The sequence below is a fragment of the Lacerta agilis genome, chromosome Z (assembly GCF_009819535.1).
Source record: "Lacerta agilis isolate rLacAgi1 chromosome Z, rLacAgi1.pri, whole genome shotgun sequence".
NCBI lineage: Eukaryota > Metazoa > Chordata > Lepidosauria > Squamata > Lacertidae > Lacerta > Lacerta agilis.
Genome location: NC_046331.1, coordinates 44,616,933 through 44,631,926, shown reverse-complemented (window position 1 = coordinate 44,631,926; position 14,994 = coordinate 44,616,933). Strand labels below are relative to the sequence as shown.

The following is a 14,994-nucleotide window of genomic DNA, read 5'->3' as shown; positions in this document are numbered from 1 at the left end:
TTTTTGCAATAACGCAATCTGGGTGTGCCTCAGACTCTAGCAGAGGCCAAAATAACTATTATGTTCTCAGAAGACCAATGTCTGGCGACCTTTATTTATAGATCTACATCTTCTGTTATTTAGGGAAAGTGACCTCACTTCTTTGAGGTTTTTAAAAATACAATAACATCTGCAGGATAATCAACTGGGAGGAAAATCCATTCGCCCTCTGTATTTGTTGGCTAAAGGAAGGTGGGCAGTGCAGGCACTTCAGAATGAGCTATGGTGGGTTGTTGTGTTTTTTGGGGATCCTGTACTTGCTTTTCAAACCCACCCACACATACAGACACATACCACTCCTCCAGTTTTAAGCCTGCACTTTACAAAACAGAAGAGAAACAAAAAGAAAAATCTGCATTTAATTTTATTTAAAACCAGGGCAAACATAATGTTCCCATGCATTTATACAGGAGGCCTGCAAATAGTAACTCATCTGGTCTCCTGTGGACACCAGAGTGAGCCTAAAGAAAACGGCTTCTGTAAATTGTTTGATTCTTTTCTCACTCTTTTTGCCCTCCCTTATAAGCTACTGATATACAGGCAGCAGAAAAAAGCACAGCTTCCTCACACTTGTCTAAAGCCCTGCCACAGATTTTATATACTGCATCTCTGGGATGATGCTATTTCCTCTACCGAGCTCCAAACAGAAACAGAATTGAAAGCAAACTCACTTTCATCCATAATCCTCTAAAACCAATAGTACATAGTTCTGTGCATACAATACCTGGGTGCATTAACCACCTGGCATAATTAAGGAAGGAACTTGCATGCAAACAAGTCAGACAAACAAGCAGGTTCAATTTAGGGTTTGTGCTTCACTGAATACATGGCTTAGGAGTTCAGTATTCTGCCCACCGTGCAACATATCGAAGCTGCATGTTGCAAATTAACCAAATCTGACAGGTGCACCTGCAGAGTCACATTTTCCATGTATTGACAGGAGACATCTGTACATGAGGTAGCAGTCATAAATGCAAATGGAATTATCCTTGTTTACTCAAGAGTCTGATGTTTCTCCGTCCTGGAGAAATGAAACACAGGGATACCCAACAGCTGATGCTAAATGGACAGGAGAAGGGGAAACTACATCCGCCAAAGAAAAGCAATCCTGACATGTGGAAAGCTTAAACTGTCACTCCTACATAGCCGTGAGAAATCACCACCCCTTTTTATTGTTATTTTAAATTGTATTTCTTGCTTGATCCCAAAAGGCTTAGCACAATTCATGTGCACAATATATGAATTAATTTTGAAAACCTATCCCCCCACTCCTCCTGAGTTTCTTCAATACTGGATTGTTAACTCTGTGGTTTTATTTTGCATTTTTATTTACTGCCGTTTCTAAAATTATGACCTGCAGTTCTGTTCTTACAGACTTCTTTATAACGAGTACACTAATGTTAAGTGATATACCAGGGGCTCCCAAACTATGGTCTGTGAGTTTCACTCAGACAGTCCACCACATGTCTGCATTAAAAATTCATACTGATTTTTAATTGTATTTTGAATCATAGAACAGTAGGGTTGGAAGCAACCCAAATAGCCATCTACTCTAACCCCCTGCAATGCAGGAATTGCAGGTAATGAATGCAGGAGTTGTAATCCAGTGGTGAATGCTTAGCTTGTAAGCCAAGGTGCTGCCCTGCCCCCTACCTGTTGGTGGGATCATAGAATCATAGAACCATAGAGTTGGAAGAGACCACAAGGGCCATCCAGACCAACCCCCTGCCCAGCAGGAATCGATCAGCCCCACCCAATTCACAAGCAGCAGGACCTCACTGGTCAAGTATGTCCGTGGAACATGCCAAACTTGCCCACATAGCAGTAGTGCTGCTGGAAGAGGGCAGGAGGAAAGGAAGGCTGGGGGCAAAGGGCAGCAAAGGTTTTACCATGCAGGGCACCGAAGCCCCCAGAACAAGACATTTCTCTCCCAACCTCACCCCCCCCCAAAAAATCTTTTATTTCTTCCATTGTGTTTTATTGAATTACCATCTGAATTCTGTGGAATCATTTGGCATCTAGCAAAACACACTGCAATTGGCAGAACAGGGAGAAAAGTGGTCCACCATGACCATCAGCAACCTTCAAGTGGTGAAGGTCGTGGATTCAACCCAGGAAGGGCAGAGAATGGGAGGAGCCCATGCCTGAAACCCTGGAAAGCCACTGCCAGCTAGACAAGCCAATGGCCTGAACATGGTACACAGCAGCTTCCTCTGCTCCAATGACCTCACTATCCACACATAACAAAGCGAGGAATGCTATCAGGAAGCCAGGTCACCAGACAGCAATGCTCATGACTCAGACACAGCAAGTGACACATGGGATTTAATCCATTTAAAGCAATTCCTGGTCATGCAAATGTGCCTTGCACAGGGGAAGTGCCTGGCGGACTGTGCCCAGCAGCTATGAGTAAGCTTTTCAAAAAGCCCATAAAAGCAACTGGCCCACCAGAATTCTCACCGGCTACATCCCAGACTAACTCATTTTTTAAAAGTATTCAGCAGCACCTGAACAGTGTGCAAACCAAACCTTCAACAAGACAGGAACCCACAGCGAGTTGTTTCAGAGTTCTCCATTCCTGAACATTTTTTGTCTTAAGCACGTTAGGTGGAATGATTCCTGTTCTGACAGCTGAATTACTCCTGTGAAGCACATTCAAATGAAGCCTGACTCCACAGAGGCAAGTAAGCACTAGGCCTGGGCGATGTATTGAGGGCCAGATCGTGATGGCGTTTTGACCCAGAGGTATATTGTAGGTATATCGCTTGCCAGTCATCTGGCGCCTTGACTTCCTTCTCCAGCCAAGCGGGCATTGCTGCCTCCTTCCTCCCTGCTCTGGCGGGAGCAGCAGTGGCTTTGCCTGATGCCTCATGGGGCCAGTGCCCCTTCCTCCTCCCTCCGCATGCTGGCAGCAGCAGGGGTGGTAGCAGTTTCACCATGGGGCCTCGCAGGGCCAGGACCAGTGCTTCTTCCTTTTCAGCAGCATCATGATGCTTAGCTGGTGATACACCACAATGTTGAGAACCTTTATCGCCCATCCCTAGTTCGAACATAAGAGCAGCCCTGCTGAATTCAGACCAAAGGCCCCTCTACTGCAGCACCCTGTTCTCACAGTGGCCAAGCAGGTGTCCTTTATGGGAAGCCTGCAAGCAGGACCAGAGCACAAGAGCCCTCTCCCCTCCTGTGGTGTCGGGAAACTGGTATTGGGAATCATGCTACCTCGAACCACGGAGACAGAGCATAGCCATCGTGGCCAGTAGCCACTGATTTAGCTTTTACCTCTCAAGGATGTGAAGGCTAAAGGTAAAGTGAAACAAGACTCTCTACCTGCATAAAATACTCATTCGCAGGCTCGGTGGATAAGGGCCTTTACATCTTTTTAAGTTTGCCATCTCCAATGTTCCTGGAGTTCTGCAGCATTCCGAGTTACTAATTCAGAGCCTCACGTCTTCCAGATTAATCATTTGCGAACACTATTGCAGAGATGGTGTAGAAAGAATGCAAGTTAGCATATGCTGCTGGGTAGCACATGTTGTGGGTTCTTGACACATGTATATCACAAGGCAGCTGTCTGCAACATTTGCTGAGGGGAGGGGAAAGAGGAGAACTTCTGGGGCCATTTGCTCAAAAGGGACGGGTGGGAAGAGAACTCCTCATGTCGTGTTAAGCCAGGGAGCTAACTCACCCTATGGAGCTGAGGATTTATGAAACATATGGGCAGACAACTGCTGCGCATGTTGAGCATCATCCCGCAATGTGTGCTAAGGACTTCAGAGTTGGGCAAAAGTTACACTTGAACAGGTGCCCCTCGCCCTTCAAGACTCACTGAGCAAAGCAGTTCTTAGAAGATTCATTTATTACATCTGTTTACCCTGCATCAGTGTTAGATACTCTGGTATATCATCTAATCGCCAAATAGTACGGTTGCAACAATGGAATGCGCAGGTGCTTTTTGCAGTGGGGTATTATTATTATTATTATTGCTCATTTCACTTCTATGCCACTTTATATTCTGAAGAACAAATCTCAAAGTGGTTTGCAAAACATTTAAACATCAAATAAAACAATCCAGTATAAAACAAACTCAAGCTCCAAGGAAAATATTTCACATCCTTCTCCAAGTGGCATTTGGCTTTCCCCAGTCGCCAACCTGGCATCCAGAGAGCTCCATGTGGCTGCAATTGGACCGCGCCAGTTGCAAAACGGCTATTTTCTAACAATGCCCTGCAGATCCCACTGAAATAAACATACATTGGAAAGGAAGCAGAAAACTGTAAGCTGTAACGTTGTGAGAATTGCTTATTTTCCTTTAAAAACTGGTGCCTGGGGTTCCTCGCCCCCCCTTTCTCTCCCCATCCCTTTTCCCTTTTGTGCCATGTCTTTTGGCAGGAGTCAATAACAAGCACCTCCCTGACATTCGAAGGGCCACCTCCCCTCTGTGAAATTAGGCTTGGAAGAAGCATTATATCATACTCAACAAAACTGGCTATGAGTTGTGTCAAGTGCTCACTACAGCTTTGTAAATGTGTCCATCTGCCCAACGGGACTGTTATACGAAAAGGGGCTGTCTTATTTTAATTTGCTGCATTAAAGCTGCTGTATGAACAGTTTTGGCAGATGAGCAGGGTTAAAAAATGCTCCAAATAAATAGATAAATAAGAGGCTTTGGTGCCAATTAATTGGTTGAATTTGCACTACAACCTTGCGGTGACATTATAGCCTCACAACAACCCTTTGAAGCTGGTCAGGCCAAGTTACTGCCTTTCCCCAAAGCACGTGAGCTTTAAAGTTTGGGGCAGCAGTGGTGGTGGTAGGATTTGAACCAACATTACTGTTAACACCACAGTCATTCTAGTGTGGCCTGAAGTTCCAGATTCTTTATACAGCTGTTTGCAATGTGAACATTCACACAAACACACATGTGCAAACGCAGACACAGAGCTTCTGGAAGCTGCCACAGTAGCAGACAGAGCCTTTCAGAGGCGACAGGAAGGGAGGTTGAAAGAAATGTAGCATAATCCCCTTTCATATGAGCACCTCGGCTCCTGTAAAGGAAATTAAATGCTCAGTTGAATCAACAGCCAGAATGCAGCAAAATGAAAACTCTGCACATATGCACTTCCTGCACCTTGGCTGACAGCTCCGTTCACAATTCCAGAGAGAGAGAGAGAGAGAGAAGAAGAAGAAGAAGAAGAAGAAGAAGAAGAAGAAGAAGAAGAAGAAGAAGAAGAAGAAGAGGGAGAGAGAGGGGGGGGGCTGGGTGGTTCTACAGTTCTGCAACTCTAGCACCCAACTTACCCCAGGAGCAAATGAGGTCACATCCACACCAAACATTTAAAACACATGGCTTTCCCCAAAGAATCCTGGGACCTGTAATTTGTTGGAAACTGTGGCCCTGTGGGGGTAAACTCGTTCCCAGCCATATGCTCCAAAATGTATGGCGTGGGTCTGAGCAGAGAACACAAAATTTTTGCAAGGGGGTATTTCATGTTGAAGTCAGGTGGTTGTGCCCTGCAAAGAGAAGTCAGTGGCGCTCACTGACATATAACTGACTAATGGGACAAGTTGACTCTTCTTTATAATTGCAAGTTTTCCATAGGCTCTCTTAAAAAAAAACTCCTTAAGAAGACAGGAAAATGATTTCAGCCTTAGCTGCATATTACAGTATCCTCTCATGAGGAACTGCATAGCACAAATATTTTTTGCAATGACACTTACTCAACTAAGCACAGGAAGTCCTAACCAAGTAGTCACGAGTAATTCTGGGAAAGGATCATTTCCTATCATTTGCTCTCTGTCTTTTGGAAGTAAAAACAGAAAAGACAACCACCGTATATAGCAATATGCAGTAGCAAGTGGCTCCCCACCGTGGCAAATTCATTCTGTCTTTCCTTCTACCATCCTTGGGTATGATCACTGACCCAGATGTGTGTGGGAGGGAGTGCTCTTCTGGTGCTTCCAGGGATGCTAAGGGTGTGCTTGTCATTCTTCCGCCATTTTGCACAATGTGTGGATTTCCCCCCCCCCTCCTGGGCTGAGCATGCATTAGGTATAGCAGTCACCCTGCTGGTGCAAAAGTGCCACATCTCTGGTTTCGGTGTAATGCAAGAATGCATCATATGCCTTCTTTTGCTCGTTCTGAAATCAACCGGCAACTAATATAATTGGAAGACATCCCCTATCCACCTCTCTCCCAGTTCTGCCATTTCCAGAATGAGAGACAAGCTTCACCTGCCCAGAATTTCTTCATACTGTGCATCATTTTTTAAAACCCCTATACAGGTTTGACCAAAATGGTACCCTCCAGTTGCTGTTGGGACTTCAATGGTCTGATGGACAATGGTGAGGGGTGATGGAAGTTGTAGTCCAGCAACACCTAGAGGCCACTGTGTTGGCTATCCCTGCTGCGTCACATCCCTACCAGCACTTCCGTTTTAAACTAGAAGTCCCGAACACTTCAACATTTCCTCATAGAGAAGATGCCCCCAAGCCCAGGCATTTCTCAGAGTCATTATACTATGTCCAGAAGGACCATCTCTCCTAATATTAACCACCCCAGACTCTGTTCATCATCTGAGGGCCTTCTTCATGTGCCTCCTCGTGAGCTTCAGAGGGTGGCAACATGAGAACAGGACTTCTCTGTGGTGGCTCCCCATTTGTGGAATGCTCTCCCCAGAGAAGTTCACCTGGCACCTTTATTATATATATATTTAGGTGCCAGGAAAAAACATTCCTCTTCAACCATGCCTTGGGCTTATTAGTATTCTACAGCCTTTCAAATGTGTCTGCAGGAAAGCAGGGGGCTATTGTTTTGCTGTTTTGCTTTTAATTACTTACTTGCTTTTATTCTCTGCTTTATTCTGTCAACCATCATGAGATCTTACGACAAAGGGTGGTATATAAATCTAATAAATAAATAAGAACTACCTGAGATGGCATATTTCAAATGCTATGTTCAGCTCCCAGTCTTCATACATGGGGCTCCCATGCAGCCTGCCTGCCCTGCAACCCATACCTCAGTTACGAATCACTGGTTAGCTGAACTTTAAAGCAGCAGCATCCCACTTTAAGCAGCCACGGCTTTCCCCCACCCAAAGAATCCTGGGAGTTGTAGTTTATTAAGTGTGCTGAGAGTTGTTAGGAGACTCCTACTCCCCTCACAAAGCTACAATTCCTTGAGTTCCCTAGGAAAAAGGATTGATCATTAAAATTATCTGGAAACTGTAGCTCTGCAAGAGGAATAGGGGCCTCCTAATAACTCTCAGCACCCTCAATGAACTACAGCTCCCAGAATTCTTTGTGGGAAGCCATGATCCTGCTTTAAAAGTATAGTGCAGAGGGGGCTATAGAACTGCTGTAGGAATCTTACAAGCATCCTTGGAATTATGTACATCATTCGCTATGCGCAATCATTCCTAAACCAATGCTTCAATGCAGTAATGGCTCCTCCATCTGTTAATAGCAAAGCAGTATTGGGCAGAATCCTGTCAGTGTCCATTTGCAAGTTTAATTTATACATGAGAATGGAGCACAAGATTTCAGCCTCCAAACTTAATCTAAAAGCTTTGTTACAAGTAGCAGGCATCCCTGGCTTCCTTCTAAAAGATCCATCTAAGATCCAAAAGTCCCATGCTGTACCGACTAAGCCTCTCCACCAAGTGAATGGATTAATGCCCTGAGCACAGAGAGGAAACCAGTTATGTCTTGACATACAGAGAGCTATAGAAGTCCCAAAATCAGGGATAGGGGAATCTTTGGCCCTCCAGAAGTCACTGGACTCCAACACCCAACTGCCTCAGACAAAGGACTCAAGGATTATTGAAATTGTAATCCCAACATTACAGTTCCAATAATCTGAGTGAATATGGAGGGACGTGGGTAGCGCTGCGGTCTAAACCACAGAGCCTAGGGCTTGCTGATCAGAAGGTCGGTGGTTCAAATCCCCGCAACGGGGTGAGCTCCCGTTGCTCGGTCCCTGCTCCTGCCAACGTAGCAGTTCAAAATACGTCAAAGTGCAAGTAGATAAATAGGTACCGCTCCAGTGGGAAGGTAAACGGTGTTTCCGTGTGCTGCTCTGGTTCGCCAGAAGCAGCTTGGTCATGCTGGCCACATGGTCCGGAAGCTGCACGCCGGCTCCTACAGCCAATAAAGCAAGATGAGCGCTGCAACCCCAGAGTTGTCCATGACTGGACCTAATGGTCAGGGGTCCCTTTACCTTTTAATCCCAACATCTGAAGAGCCACAGGTTCCACATCCTTGCCCACGATTATAGGCTTGAGTTTCTCTGATGATGTTTTCCTTGAGGCAAAGTCTCTGTACTGAAACTTTTAACAGTTTCTCTGCACTGAATTCTCTGCAGCCCTAATATCTATGGTGGCCTCTGCTTTTATACTGACAATTCTCTCGGTGTGTTATTTCAAATGTTAGAAAATAGATCCGATTCTTGCCTCCAAAATGTTAAAAACCTGAGACATCTGTTGCACTTTATAGTCTTTATCTGCAGAAAAGAGGAAGAAAAGTCCACAAAAAAACAGGAAGCTGACTTTGGGTTGCACACATTCCACTGGGATTATGCAAGATATAACAGCAGCTTGCCCTTGTAATTCAGTGGTGTTTGCTTGGGGATCTATAAATAATACTATGGGGTGGAGGAGAGTAAAGAATGAAAGTTCTAAAACACAGGTAGCTAATTTCCCAGAGGAATTTTCAACCTGATGTAAAGAATGCTTAATTTTATATTTCAATGTTTTGATATACAACCATTAGCTCAGTGCCAGAAATGAACTAGTTTTCATCTTCACCACAAGCTCAGCATCTAACCTTAAGCATATAATGTCTTTGAAACTGTGCCAGTTTTGGCATTTGACAGGAAAGCCAGAAATGCTTTCAATGCCTTCTTAAAACTGGGGGACGGGGTGGAGAGACAGAGACGCCAGTCTGAGAAATTGTCTAGCGTACAGATCTGTCTTTGCTAATAGAATAGTCATTTTGGAGCTAGGGTGTGACTGCGCATTCTCTCCAATAAAAAGGCACTACTACCGTTCTCAAAAAATAATAATGAATCAATGATGCTTCTGAGCTGCTAAGTGAAAATCAGAAGGGTCACCACATTGATGCCCAGGAGTGCTTCCCTTTGCAGCAGTAAAAGCTCAACAAAGCAAGTATCTATTGGAGTCACTGCCCCAGGGAGCCTTGAGCAGCCAGACCCATTGCAAGCCAATTCATCTTAATGAATCAGCCCATTCAGAGAAGACTTTATCTGGCAGAAGTGCAGTTATCTCCAAATGAGGGGCCCCGTGGCAGGAGCATAAAACCCCAGTTTGAGGAAGAAGTTGAGACAAAGCATGCTGGGGTGAGGGCTTCTCAGTTATATATTTTTTTTTAAAAAAAGGAGTGCTTTAGTTTAATAAGAGCCACATGTGCTTTGAGAGGAAAGGGGTGCAAGGAGGATTCCCAGGGTGTGCATCTTCACTGCAGCCAGGCTTCAGCCTGGAGGCTAAATCTTCCTTTCCTCTCCTCCTCCTGTGTCAGTTTAGTGGGAGGTTATTTGTCGGGAGTGAATATACACCCCCTCCTCCAATTACTGGTGGCAAAGGCATGGTTGGCTTTGTGGAGGAGGGGGGGCATCCTTCGGTTATGCCACAAACTGTCCCCCAGCAACCCCCAAAAAAGGTTGATGAGGTGTGTGGTGCCTTCCAGCAAGGAATGTGGGTATGGGGCAAAGATGTAATAGTAAAATAGGACCCTGTGAAGGAGTAGATGGGGGGAAAGGAGGGGGAAAGAGCAACAAAGAAAATCAAGTTGAGGTTTGTGCAAAAGAAGAAGTTTTCCTCCCCCACTCATAGCATTAGAACTTGTGGACATCCCATGAAGCTGAATGTTGGAAGATTCAGGACAGATGAAAGGAAGTCCTTCTCCAGAACTGTGGAACTCCCTCCCACAGGAAGCGGTGAGGGCCACCAACCTGGATGGCTATAAAAGGGGATTTAAATAAATCCATGGAGGAGAAGGCTATCAATGGCCACTCGCTTTAGTGGCTTTGTTCTCCCTCCACTGTTGTTTGAACTACTGTTGCTCTGAGGTCCTCCATGTTTGCTTCCCATAGGGATCTGGCTGGAGAACAGGACGCTGGACTAGTTTGGATGGATCCAGCAAGACATTTATGTTCTAATGGATTTGCTATATACAAAAAAGCAAGAGATTTAAGATTTGACCTTATTAAAAAAAAAATTGTTACAGTCGCAAGTATTAACACAAAAAGTTTGATGCATCCCTACAGGAAGAGGAGAACTGTAGTGTGTTAATGGTGCTAAGTGTAGGTAGCTCCATGAGGGGTCTCCTAACAACTCTTGGTGCCCCTCAACATACTACAGCTCTCGGGATTCTTTCGGGAGCAGCCATGACTGTTAGTGGAATAAATGGCATTTCCGTGCGCTCTGGCACTTGTCCCGGTGTCCCGTTGCGCCAGAAGCGGTTTAGTCATGCTGGCCACATGACCCAGAAAGCTGTCTGTGGACAAACGCTGGCTCCCTCAGCCTGAAAAGTGCCGCAACCCCATAGTTGCCATTGACTGGACTTAACCATCCAGGGGTCCTTTACCTTTTACCTAAAGTGGAATATGAGTTTTTTAAAGATATGCTGTGGATGAGACCATTATCACAAAGAACTCAGGCCTGATGCTGAAATTAGTTCCTTAATACCACAGAAATTCAAAACACAATACAATTAGAAAACTTGATTGCTTGTTTCTAAAGTGAAGTCTTATATGTCCCTGAGCCCCAAAGCAAGCTTCTGTGTACCTCCATGGCCCTGCCCCTTTTGAAATCCACCCCCCCCACCAACCCAGTTCACAACAGTCATAAATGTGTGCTAATCTCAGATAACAACAGCAACGAACTTGGGGTGACACCAACAAATTAGAAACTTCAGCATAGTAAGGCTACAGCTGTTTTCACACCACACATTTGAGACACATTATTTCCCCGACAGAATTCTGTGAAGTGTAGGTGTTTTTTCTTTTAAAGGCAGCTGCAAAACGCAGCTCCGTAATGGTTAAATTGTGGTTCCCGGGATCGGGGGAGGGGGGATGTGCTTCAAATATGCTTTAAGTCTATGGTGTGTACATGGCCAAAGCATGGAACAAGGTGTGTTGAAAAGACCTGCTGTCCGCTTGAGGATTACAGCAACACGTGTTTTGATGCCAAGGCACACAAAAGAGTGGGGCTTTCCCGTTAGAAATGATAGGTAAGTCAAGTCAAGAGGAAGTACATCCATTTCTCTGGGGGACATACCTGTCTATTTGGGAGTGAGAGCCTTTGATCAAGTGTGGCACATGAAGGGGAGCGAAGGGGAGATCCCAAGAATCAAACCAGGCTCTGGCTGAAGCTGAAGAAGGCAAGAGGAAGGTGAGGAGGCTCTTGTCTGTGCCAGACACTCTGCCTCTCCCTGCACAGCCTGGAAATGGAAAAGCTGCGGAGCGCATTGCAATATACTCTTCCCCATTCAGCACTTCCCCCAGGGAATACGGAGCCACTTGCAAGTTGAGATGGGGGAAGAAGCAGAAGAAAGGCGAGTTTTGGAATGTGTCTCATACACAAAGATTGGTGAACGCAGGAAAAGTCAATGAGTCACGCAGCTCAGCCCAATCAGTCACTGGGACATGCAAAAGGTCTGCAATTCACTCAAAAAGGTCTGTGGCTCACCCCCACCCCCCCTTGAATGGCAGCAGGCGGAAGGTCACATGCAGCCAGCCAGCCATGCAGTTTTGCGTGCCCACATGCAAACTGTTGTCAGCTGCTTTTATGTCCGTTGAACAGAGGGCCCCGAAATTAACCTTACAGCCGGTATTTGCCCTGTGCCCTACATTTCTCAGTGGTGGAACCAAGCAGGTTGGAAAGACAGAGGCACCACCTGCCTATGGCTGGAAGCAGGGCAGTTCGTAACTTTCCACTCACCTGAGAATCAGCAGCAAGTGAATCAGAAGCAAGAGTCCAGTGTGCTAAGCTATGTGATGCTGCAAGAGGCTCTCTCCCACTCTCAGTTTAGTGTAGCCTCCACCCTGCTGCTGTAAGAGTGAGATGAGTAGCCACCCATGCAGGTCTTGCAAAGGGTGGGGCCAAGGAGCCAGCTGCAGAAGAAAGGGGGAGGGCAAGAAGAGCAGGCGTGCTCACATCTGCACCAGTTCTCCCCCAAAGAGCCTGCAATGCTCAGAGCTCTGCCTGGTGGCCTGTCACGGCTAGTGGAAATGTGTGCCGTGGGTGCCCAGAAAGAACAGCAGATAACCTGGGGGGAAATGGGGGGGGGACGAGTGAGCACCTCTCCCTTCATGCTGCTTCACATGCACTTAGTATTGAACATGCAACCCACATGGAAGTGGTCAGGAGCAACAAGCACCCACACTAGTTTTCCATTGCACAGATGGGAACTAAGAAACAACGCCCCCCTTTTTTTCCTCAAGCACGTGCGACAAGTTTGGTAACGTCTGAAAGGCCCTTTTGCAAAGGGACGTGCAGACACTCCCGGCATGTTCCCAGAGCCCTTGCGAACGGCAGTCTTGCAGAGGAAAAGCGTTAGGACACAGGAAGCGCTGACTTGGTCTACGGGCCCATCTGGTCAAAGTATCCAGAGGTAGACTGCCCCTGAACATGGAAGCCCCACGCAGCCACCACAAATAATTGCCAGCGACTGACCTATCACCCGCTTCCGGCCCTAATTTCTCTTACACCCACGCGCCCTTTCAAAACCATCGAGCTTAGGGGCCCCCGTTGCATCTTGCAGCAGTCCTAGTCTGTCTCTCCCTCTCACTGAGGAGCATTTTTCCCTTCTGGGGAAAGCATGACCGCTGCCCCAACCAACCCAAGGATCAAGAGTGCTTTGGCGGCATTTCCTTGGAGAATTTCTCTTTGGAGCAAGAGCGCTTGGCGCCCCAAGCCCCCTGCCCTGCAGCAGCCCCCTGGAAGAGTCCGGAGAGCACCCCACCCCCGCCTACAGCAGGCCATCCTCCCAGCTGGCCTCGCTTTTGCTGCCCAGCCCGGCCTCTTGGCCAGTGGCCCGAAGGAAGCAGGGTGGGCGCAGCCCCCACAAGCTGAGGCAGGCGCCACTGATAAAGGCACGTGCGTTTCGCTTGCAGGAGGTAGGGCGGAAAAGCTCCCCAAGTTCAGCCAGAAGCGGCCGGCGGGAAAGTTGCAGCGCCAAAGGAGCCCCCGACCGCGACCCCCCCCCCCCCGGCCTCGCTCGCTCGCGGGGACACTCACAGTTGTGCGTTACGCTCTCCGGATGCCTCTTTCGCTCGCGCTCTGCTCTCCGACTGGCACCGCGCGCGCTTCCCAGCTCCCTAGACACCACCCCAGCCCAGGAGCATCGCTCGGCCCTCCCGCTCCCCCACCCGCTCTTCAAGCGCCGAGGTCCGCCCCTCAGCCGAGGAAGGATTGGGCCGAGCGCCCGCACATCAAGGCCGATCCGGGAGGCGATTCGGTGGCAAGGAATGTCTGTTACTCTCCAGAGGCGGGGATTGGAGGGAGGGCTGCCCGCCCAGGTAGAATCAGTGGTTGCTCAACTCTTAGAGGTGACTCCGAAGCTGAGAGAGCTGAGCCGGGATGAGTTAGTTTCACGGACTGACCCCTTGGGAATCATCAGGCGCTGCAAACAATATACTGTATGCTAAATGCAATTGCATGTTAAAATGCGGCATGATTTTAAAATTAAGCACACCTTAAGTATTTCTGCCACAAGGAAGTTTTTCCTATAGGTCTCCTGTATCTATGTTCTCATGCGTATGGGGATGATGTGAATGTGCATTTTTGCCGTTTGCAGCTGTTTATAGGGGAATGTGTGGCGTGTGATATGCATGATATGCACATGACTGCTCAACTTGATTTTTTATTTTTAAAATGACCACTGCACATGGGATGTGAGCACTGTGGGTGTTTTCTGGGTAGTACAGGGCCTTTTACAGTCTGGCCTGAAAGAACAGAACCAACGGCAGCTCACTGTGACTTGTTTGCAAAGCATTTTGAGGACAAAGTCATTTGCATCCCCTGGGAACTTGACACTGCTGTTAAAGCAGATGAATCTCAAGGGGTTTCCAGAGCACAGGACTAGTTATGTTGGATGAGTTTCAGTTATTAAGGCTCAAGGATGTGGACAAGGTGCTCGGATCAGTCAGGGCGACCACTTGTACTCTGGAAACTACATTCCATAACCTCTCCCATGCTGCCATTTCAATATTATAACACACGGGTAGGCAACCCAATCGCCTTCTCAATCTGGCCCGCAGACGGTCTGGGAATCGGCATGTTTTTACATGTGTAGAATGCGTCCTTTTATTTAAAATGCATCTCTGGGTTATTTGTGGGTTTTGCCTGGTGTTTTTACATGAGTAGAATGTGAATGTGTGCTTTTACTGTATTTAAAATGCATCTCTGGGTTGTTTGTGGGGCATAGGAATTTGTTCATTTCCCCCCCCCAAAAAAAATAGTCTGGCCCACCACATGGTCTGAGGGATGGTGGACCGGCCCACGGCTGGATAAGGTTGCTGACCCCTGTTACAACATAACACCAGACAAAACAAAACGTTGGTACCAAAGCAAGGTAGAAGCATGTCATCTTGAACTGAGCCAATTCTATTACAGCAGGCAGGTTTCATATGGCATAGACCTGCCCATACACATAGGGTTCAGAAACTAAACTGGAGGCAAAAAAATGCTTTGGTATGACATTGGACCAGCAGAGCTGGCCTACCCATGAGGCAAAGTGAAGCAGCCACAGGTGCCCTGCCTGCCACACCACAAAGTGGAACGACATTGCTTGTTGGTCTCCCCTGCCTTGCAGAACTATCAGTAGTTTTTTGGTTGGGTTCAAGCTTTAGGTTTTTGCAATTAGAGTAGATGAATGGGGAGTGCCTGGTGTTGCCTGGGGAATTTGTAGAAAGCAAAAAATATTGTGATTTTCAAATGG

The 14,994-nt window shown here is 46.9% G+C and overlaps 1 protein-coding gene across 1 annotated transcript in view; it reads right to left on the bottom strand.

The window, feature by feature from the left end:
- The window catches only part of PLS3 (plastin 3), a 60,179-nt gene extending 46,774 nt beyond the window's left edge, over positions 1-13,405 (bottom strand). Inside the window, exon 1 of the mRNA XM_033137099.1 lies at positions 13,293-13,405. The gene's annotated coding sequence lies outside the window, so the exon portion shown is untranslated. The remainder of the gene's footprint in view (positions 1-13,292) is intronic.
- Positions 13,406-14,994: the final 1,589 nt, after the last annotated feature.